We start from the raw sequence: 6,730 nt of genomic DNA, 5'->3' as shown, positions 1-6,730 counted from the left end.
CTGCAGCTCCACTCTGCATGTTGCTCAAAGATTCAACCCGCCCCCCCCCCCCATATTTTGTTCTAGTTGCGCCTCTGAAGTACATTATTTTGAGTCGGAATGATGCCTGTTCAGTGCAAAACCTATGCTAAAGTCTTTCACACACGTGCAAAGGTGCCTGTGTGGCCAGTAAGTGTGCCCGTGCTCTGGAAGAGAGCCGTTCGCCGTATTCTTTGTAGATATGACGCAGTCGTGCTCCCTTCCTTCCACGCAGTGCAGCGCTGCGCCGCATTGAGGGTAACATGACTTTGCCTCTATGTTTTGAGAGACACGTATCAAACGTTGCTAACACTGCAGTAGCCACAGCTCACCAATGCCCGGTGACTTCCAATGGTACCAGCTCCCCTCCCATCTGATGAGTGCAACGCGCAGGAAACAACAACGCACATATTTAAAAGAGGATCAAACAGGATGTAAAGAACGATACCTCCTTCGTCATGAAAATAGTTTCTTTCACTATTTATGCAAATTCATGTTTACATCACAGACACTGTTCCCAAAGCAGCAATGTTTTCAAGCGCGCCCCCAGAGGTTAAATGTGGCACAAATATTCTGGAGCTGGGCCAGGCCGAAGGCCGGCCTCACCTCCCTCATCCAGGGCTCATGTCCTTCTTCAAGGATTTGTAATCATGTTGGAGGCATATTGTGGGCCGCAAGCATCTTATAGTACACTTATTCCTTGCCAGAGTAATGGCTAGTTCTTCCATATCTAAACTACTATAATAAAGGAAGAACTTCCAGCCTTTGAGGCGGGTAAACTCGGGAACCACAGCGCCAATCCACACACCCGATACACCGTTGGAATCGTCAGGGTGTGTAGATGGTTATAGGCTAAATAAATAAAAAAACAAACGTTAATTAAAAATTTACAGTAAAAAAAAAAGTAGTCCCTCTGAAGTAGCGCCGGCCGCGACGTGCGTGCTCACGTCAGGAGCGTGGGAAGGAGCGGCGCCCAGGAGCGCGACGAGGAGCAACGGACATGGTGCGGGGGAGGAGCGGTGATGTGAGGAGCAGCGGACAGGCCAGTGGCGGTGCGAGCAGCGGATAGGCTGGAGGAGCGGCGGCTGAGGTAAGGAAGCGGCGGACATGGTGCAGGGGAGGAGCGGTGACGTGAGGAGCAGCGGACAGGCCAGGGGCGGTGCGAGCAGCGGACAGGCAGGAGGAGCGGCGGCTGAGGTAAGGGGACCCATGTCGTGGCAGGCGCGGTTCGGGGCAGGCGGGGGACGGGCCGGTCGGGGGCCCGGGCTGCTGGACAATGTCGGGGCGGGCGGGAGTTGGGGAAGCCTGTTGCTCCCGGACAAGGTCCGGACGGGCTGATAGTATAATACATTGTAACTTGCCTATCCATTTTATATGTGCACTGCCCGTACCCCAATGCAGAAGTAATTTAAGAACACTAAAATAATAATAATCAACATTGTCAAAAGCAAGGTGCTTGATGTTGTATGACGACTGCATTGATATTCACTGCAAAGACACATGTGGACATAGATCATACAATAACACACACATGTTGGCCCCAGGGGATTAATGACCATCTGTGGACCCAGGCAATAATGAGCATGTGCGGCCCCAGGAAGTAAGGAGCATGTGTGGCTCCAGGCAGTAATGAGTATAGGCACCCCCAGGCAGTAATGAGTATGTGCACCCCCAGGCAGTAATGAGTATGTGCGTCCCCAGGCAGTAATGAGTATGTGCGTCCCCAGGCAATAATGAGCGTGTGCAGCCCCAGGCAGTAATGAGCGTGTGCAGCCCCAGGCAGTAATGAGTATGTGCGTCCCCAGGCAGTAATGAGTATGTGCGTCCCCAGGCAATAATGAGCGTGTGCAGCCCCAGGCAGTAATGAGCATGTGCAGCCACAGGCAATAATGAGCATGTGTGGCTCCAGGCAGTAAGGAGCATGTGCGGCCCCAGGCAGTAATGAGCATGTGGTGTCGTAAATTGACAGCAATGGGTTAGCATTTAGCTGAAGCCATCCTGTATTTAGAAGTTATCTTATCCGCTTTGTGAAAGCCATTTTGTATTTCTGGCAGCCATTTTGTTTGCCATGTGCTCTGTCCTCCCTCAGTGTTAACTGCTCTTGAAATCTGCCTAGAGACAAACTATATTCAGCATCTTCCACTTTGCACATGCCCAGAAGGGCCTAGCTAGTAGAATGCACCTACTTCTCTAGTATAACTGTCAGGCTATTTTTGCTGCTGTCTGGAGAAGTAACTCTCCTCCCACTTTGTTGAGAAAGCAGATCTTGCAGGCCCATATTAGTCATTTTGCATGCTTACATGAGCCAGGACTGCCCCTTGGTCTAATGCTGACTATGTAACCCTAAGCATATATAAAGCCTCTGTTGCCTGTACTCATCAGACTGCCTCATTCAGTTGCTAAGGCTTCTGTGTGACGCAGTCTCACCTCATTTGAGGTTAATAAATATGATCTTATTTATATTTCAGCTTCTGTGCCAATTTCTTCTTTGTTGGTTTAAAAGGACTAACGGCCACATGCATCATTGTTACATTTGCGATTTCTTAATTGCGAAAATGAAGGAATCGCAATTAAGAAATCGCAAAATGCTATGCATTAAGAAATCGCAATATTTTTTGCGATTCCTTCATTTTCCATAATTGCGATTCACATTTTGCGAATCGCAATTAATGAATCCCTTCCCATTGATTCCTATGGGCCTGTAGGCCCATAGGAATGAATGGGAAGCCTTTCTCATTTTGCGATTGGCAATTAAGGAATCGCAAAATGAGAATGCTATTTCAAGGCTGCGGGGGGGGGGGTCCCAAGAACCCCCCCTGCACCCCTGAAATTTACACATGCCCCAAAGCCATGTGTGTCTGTAAAATGAAACTTTAAAAAATGCACTTTTGTGCATTTTTGAAAGTTTTAGCAAATTACCATGAAGTTCAACTTCATGGTAATTTACATCTTCCTATTTGCGAATTCGCAAAAAAAAATATTCATGCATTGCATTTAAGAAATCACAAATTACGATTTCTTAAATGCAATCGCAACCTACACGAAGGAATGAAAGAAGTCGCCGAATGGATGAAACAAAGCCGTCTGAAACTGAACTCAGACAAAACAGAAGTCCTCATCTTAGGTACATCCCCTTCTGCATGGGACGACTCCTGGTGGCCGGAAGCCCTCGGAAAAGCACCCATCCCGACAGACCACGCACGGAACCTTGGCGTCATCCTGGATTCTTCACTCTCAATGAACAGACAAGTCAGCGCCGTATCCTCTTCCTGCTTTAACATCCTTCGCATGCTCAGAAAAACATTTCGCTGGATCCCCTCCGAAACAAGGAAAACAGTCACCCACGCTCTAGTCACGAGCCGACTGGACTACGGAAACACCCTCTACGCAGGTACCACCGCTAAACTCCAGAAGAAACTACAACGAATCCAAAACGCCTCAGCCAGGCTCATATTAGACATCCCACGCAACGAACACATCTCTGGTCACCTTAAAGACCTCCACTGGCTACCCGTCAATAAGAGGATCACTTTCCGACTGCTTACCCACGCACACAAATCACTCTACGACATCGGACCAGATTGCCTCAACTCTCGACTGTCCTTCTACACCCCCTCCCGCCAACTTCGCTCTTCCAACCAAGCCTTCGCCACTGTACCTCACATCAACAAGACCACCATGGGAGGCAGATCCTTTTCATACCTGGCTGCCAAAACATGGAACTCACTCCCCGCTTGCCTTCGCCTCACCCAGAATCACATAGCGTTCAGAAAGCAGCTTAAAACGTGGATATTTGACAAATAATCCTCCTCCCCTTCCTAAGCGCCTTGAAACCCTCTGGGTATGTAGTGCGCTATACAAATTTTATGACTTGACTTGACTTGACATGTTATGTCAGATCCCTGAGGTGATGGTCCAGAGGCTGGTATACTAGCAGCATGAGAGATGGGACCCCCTCAAAAAGGTTAAATGTGACCAAGGAACAGAGGGGAGAAGAGAAACATCACTGTAAGAAAATTGTTCCTTCAATGGCCATAAACTTCAAGTATCGGTATACATCCTATTCATTTGAATTTGGCGACAAAGTTATTCTAGGCAATTTATATTTCATCATTTCTTTTATTTTTATTTCATATGATTTCTCATTTAAATTTGTAAAAAAGACAATTTATCATGAATACTTATTTAAAGTGGATATTTTTTCTTTTTTTTAACACATACAAATTATCACAAAATTAGTTGTAAATATGTACAATATTATAAGACACAAATTATTTAAGAAAACACCACCTGATATCAGACACACAGCTCAAAATACTGACACTCTCACACACATACTACAGTAAAACCACACCATCAAAGGAAAAAGGGGAAACTGAGTTTCAGTTGGCAAGGTCTAAATGCCAATTCTAGGGTCTCAAAAGGCAATTCGAAACCCCTGCACCAGGTCGACGCACGTTTCGGCGGCTCTATGCCACCTTCCTCAGGACCTTTTTTCTTATGATTCACTTCAAAGATATCAGGGGACCTACAGGGTATATATAAAAAGAAAATATATCTGTCACCAAAACAATCACAAACATTTTTTTTAAGGGCAAAATCACCAGTGTAATTTAAAAAAACATTGCTTAGATTTAACACAGCAGCTCTTCACATGACCACCAGTTGCAGATAAAGGTACAAAGCACAAACGTATACCTTACATTTTGACATCATAGAGTCACATCCTGAAGTAAGACCGTGGTTCAGTAATCACAAGGATAATTGTACAACAAACAAGAAGTAGTAAACCAAGATCCTATTGTTTCAAGAAATTCATTTCGTATTGAATAACACACACCAGAACATACCATATTTAAGCAGGGACAATAATCTACTTACGGTAAAAGCAGATAGTTCCTATTTCTTTAGTCCTATTTTCATAAGGGATGACCGATTAAGAGACAGGATATATGTAAAAAAGCACCTAAATGAAAAACATGAAAACCCTTACTCTACATACTACAAGTCGGTTGACTGGAAACCAATTTATACGCTAGAGGGAAGTCTTACCAGTTCTTAGTGCAATAAGTGGTACGGTAATAGCGATTAATCAGATCTCCATGATAGCAGTTGTCTGTTCTTCCATAAACCAGGATGACTAAAATGAAGATACGCCGATGTTATAATGTATACATCTTATCCACGAACACAATACTGGTCCGTATAGCTAAGGGGCATATAGATTGAAACGCACCTCCTAGATAGATGGTGATTACCACATTTTTTTGACCCGAGTAAGGTTGTAAGATGATTCCTGTAATAACGGGGCTTGTTCTGTTTATGCACGATCTAAAGCATGGAGAAAGACGCAAAATCACAAACATGGATTTGTCTGAACCATAATTAAAAGTTATGGCGTGCCAATTGCATAGACATATACTTGATAAGAAAGTGTCTTACATTTATCAATTCCGGGAGAGCGCTTTCATGGAGAGTATTTTAAAAGACTTTTAACGCCGCTCGCTTTTCTTCGGCCATCTAGAACATAGAGATTTAAATATGTGTCACGAAAGAAATGCAGAAACGTGAGAACAAAATCATGCAGGGACTCTAATCCCCCGATATTATGACAGGTTGACCATGGCACAAATTGTACATGGAGGATTGGCATGCTCGGGGAGCATAAAGTCAAACAAGTGAAAGTATCGCCCCGGTCTAAAAACATGCGGCATTACTGTCGCGTTCTAATTCTCCATGATTTCACATACCACTTAATTACTACCTACCCGAGCGTCTTACGTCGCAGAGTTTACTCTCCTCTACCTTCAAAGTTCACGGCAGACGGCGTTCTCAATGTAGTATCCGGTTTATGACCCCTCTTCTCAGATACGAAATCACGCGATATTATCTGTGTTACCGACGAGAGTTGGAACGTCAACCAAAACTTGACATAGAAAATGGACTATGAATCAGTAGCCATTTGCCTGATGTGTATACATGACATAAAGAACAACTAGAAAGAGAGATAAGACTATAATCTACAGGACGAAGGAAGTCGATCACTGATGTTCATGAAAGCTGAAATCCAATAATTAGAAGTTCCCGTGGTCCAAAACCACACAAGAGAATAAAACTCAATAAAAAAGAACAATATCTCTATGTGACGATGATGGTAAATTACAAGCATGTCCAATATGCAGCATTTATTGTATATAAGTATGTGGATAAGCAGAGAAACTATAAATCAAATCGGGCAATCTGTAAAAAGAAAAGAAAATAGAGAGGGAACAAAAGCCAGAATTATAGTTCATGATCACAAAAATGGTTACTAAAGGCTGAAATATAAGTTCTAGCTAGAAAAAGTCCGCTTATCTTTACTTTGTAACATACCAGGATATTTCCTCATTCAGTCCTCGTTTGACACTATCTAAATGGTATATCCAGAAGGTTTCCCGTTTCTTCCGAGTGATTTCATTTAGTTGGCCTATTCTGGGTGTTACCTTTTCCAGTATAGACCATTTGATGTCCTGCTCACTGTGATTTTTATCTAGACAATTTTGGACTAGGGGAGCCAACAGTTTTTTAGTCCTGATGGCAGACTTATGTTCACTGAAGCGGACGCGAAATTCGCGACCTGTTTCTCCCACATAAGCCAAACCACAGCTACAAAATAGAATATAGATGATGTTACTACTGCGACAGTTTGTCAAATGTCGCAGTTTAATTTCTC

The sequence above is a fragment of the Lissotriton vulgaris genome, chromosome 3_1 (assembly GCF_964263255.1).
Source record: "Lissotriton vulgaris chromosome 3_1, aLisVul1.2, whole genome shotgun sequence".
Lineage (NCBI taxonomy): Eukaryota > Metazoa > Chordata > Amphibia > Caudata > Salamandridae > Lissotriton > Lissotriton vulgaris.
The sequence above is the reverse complement of the archived record's forward strand: the minus strand, read 5'-3'. Positions refer to the sequence as shown.